The 2,682-nt window shown below is 32.1% G+C and overlaps 1 long non-coding RNA gene across 2 annotated transcripts; it reads right to left on the bottom strand.

Moving 5' to 3' along the window:
* LOC107637909 lies at positions 482 to 2,594 on the bottom strand. 2 transcript variants are annotated; one of them, XR_002361330.1, is made up of 4 exons: positions 2,301 to 2,594; positions 1,997 to 2,128; positions 1,340 to 1,435; positions 482 to 880 (listed from the first exon to the last, which is right to left on the bottom strand). It is a non-coding gene; the product is annotated as an uncharacterized LOC107637909 (long non-coding RNA). The 2 variants fall into 2 exon arrangements; XR_001619609.2 differs by having other exon boundaries at positions 2,333 to 2,590.

The raw sequence follows: 2,682 nt of genomic DNA, 5'->3' as shown, positions 1-2,682 counted from the left end.
CATCATAAATGCAAATAAGCTAACAGTTGTAGATGAATTCACATCCTATATCCTAATTGGCTAACTAACCAGTACATATGATTTGTATGGATTATGGAATCATCATGCTAATGATGTATGATTCATGGGATGTATGAGGAAGTAAAGTAACAATTGGCAGGAACTAATTAATTTAAGTGAAGTTAAACTCAATCATCTTATATAATGTTATGTGACTTTAATTTGAAGATATATGGAAATGCATGGAGACTGGGAGAGGAAGAATCTTTATACAAGTTCAGCGTGATATTATATTATTATTCCAATAATAAAAGAATAAATTGTTAGTTAAGAACGAGGAGTGTGGTTGTTTGTCATGAATTATATTTCTTCTCTTGGTAGCAATTAATACATCTTTTTATTTATTAACTATGTAGAATAATATTAAATATGAGATTATTTTAGATGATAAATTACTTAAATTCAAACTAAGCCATGAAAGTAAAAATGAATTTATTTTCTAATTGACGAGTGCGAGCTCATAGAAGAATGTTGTTATTGTCTGGTAGTTTGCGAAGAGAAATGGAATAGGAACAAGAGTCAGCTTCCATTCATTTGCAGAGTAAGATAATTCACTAATGGAGGTAACTATGAACATAGGTACAACTAGGTATTTTACTATGTCCACAAAGAGATCAAGAATGAGTTGAATGAAGTTGTCCAATGCTCTATTCCACGGGAATTTCTTCACCGGCTCGAGTGAACTGTTCCAAAGCTTTTGTGCGTGGTAATTGGTTCAATTTTATCTTCCCATGGTCATCTGACGAGATCTTTGGGCATGTTATCAAAGAAGAACAAATGTCTTAACACTTAAATTCTTCTAAACAAAGCATGATGAAGCCTACACAGTACAAAGAAGAGTTTTCAACAGATAAAGCCAATGCCTTAGCTAATTGTACCGTAAACTGCAAAAAGAAATAATTTCTAAATAGAGTGTAAATTTTATCAAAGATTCATAATGTTAAAACCAAATAATAACTGGTACTTTTTAGATTCGATTAATTCCATAATACACAATCACAAACAAAGAAAGAAATAATATATGTAAATAGTTATTTACACTAATCATTTGATTAGTGTAAACTGTTAAAACAGAATGACCGAATTCAAAAGTGTAAATTAAGCCCTTTATTTTTCTTTTTTCAAATATGCATACTGAATAACTTTCATTCAGATTACAAAATAATATGAACACTATAGTAAGAAAAGAAGCTCTACCAGCAACGGAAACAATTGGTTTTGTAAATTACGCCTTAGTTCCTATTCCTTTAAATTTGCCCATTATAAAGCTAACACTCACCTTATAAAGTGTCATAAACTCGTTAAATCCCAGAATAAGCAAGGCAACAATTACCCATGGTGAAGGTAATCAGTTGTTACCACTCTTGTTGGCCTCCTGAAATTGAAATGAAATTAGGCAATTAGCATTATAATTTTGTCATAATAGATACACCAATATAGCATAATCAAGGGAAAACCATTAAGTCAACGAGTTCATCAAATGAACAAGAGCTCAGGCCTGTCCCATTAGCTTCCTAACACATTCAAACAATAAATCAAAATTTCTTGGCAGCGCATTGCAGTTCATCATGGCACACCATATATTAATGAATATAATACTCAGTATTAAAATATGAACAACTAGAGGCACGAAAATTAATTTACCAGACAATACAGTATAAATTTGTTTGCATTTTTTTTTTTTTGGGAAAAAAAAGAGTGAAATATAGTAGAGCAAACTAGAGGCAGTGATATCATAGGTATATAATTATAATTATAGTGATAATGAAAAATAATTTTATTATCTTATAATATAATATATCATAAAATTAGCTATGCCAAATGAGTTCCAAGCAAAGCTAGAATTTTTACTGCAAGTTTATTAGGTATCAACCTCACTTCATTCCAATCACAGAAGCTATTCGGGAAAATGGGTAAACAATTGATCAAAATGTACCTTTTCCCAAGTGCTTGAAGCCAGTGGATTAACTGTTGTGATTTTCTTCTCTTTTTTATTCGGTGAATCTAACAATGCTTTTGCTAAAATATTCTCAATGCTAAGAGTGTCATCTTTTTCCAAGTTTGAACACTGCAAGACCCAAACATAGGAAATATACCATTCTTATTACAATAGAATCAACTCAGTACAAAATTTGTAAGAACCTCATCATTGTGAAAGTTTTATCTCCCTATCAATCCCATATCTATTGATTTCCACAACTGAAAATTTGGATTTTGTGTTTACAGAAAAGCCAATATACCTCGTGAATCAATAACAAAAAAGCTAATATACCTTAGACGACGTGAGGCAAGGCATCGACAGCCCAACGGTGCGAGACAGGACGGCGAAGGCGGAGCATGGGCGATAACAGGACGGCGCGAAGCAGGGGAGCACGCAGTGGAGACAGGTTGGGGAAGCAAGTAAGCAACCAACGAGTAAGGAGAGGGAGAAGAGGACTGCGAGAATTGATTTTTCTGGGTGGGTTATGTTAAACAAGAACAATGAGTTAGGGTAAAGAACACAGATAACAGATTTGTTTGAAATTGGAATTATTTTTAAGGTTAATTGATTTTTATTTTTCTTTTTTAAAATAATTTGATGATTTGAATTTTATTTTAGTTGTTATTGAAGAAGGGTATTTT

Source organism: Arachis ipaensis, chromosome B04 (assembly GCF_000816755.2).
Source record: "Arachis ipaensis cultivar K30076 chromosome B04, Araip1.1, whole genome shotgun sequence".
Lineage (NCBI taxonomy): Eukaryota > Viridiplantae > Streptophyta > Magnoliopsida > Fabales > Fabaceae > Arachis > Arachis ipaensis.
The sequence above is the reverse complement of the archived record's forward strand: the minus strand, read 5'-3'. Positions and strand labels throughout refer to the sequence as shown.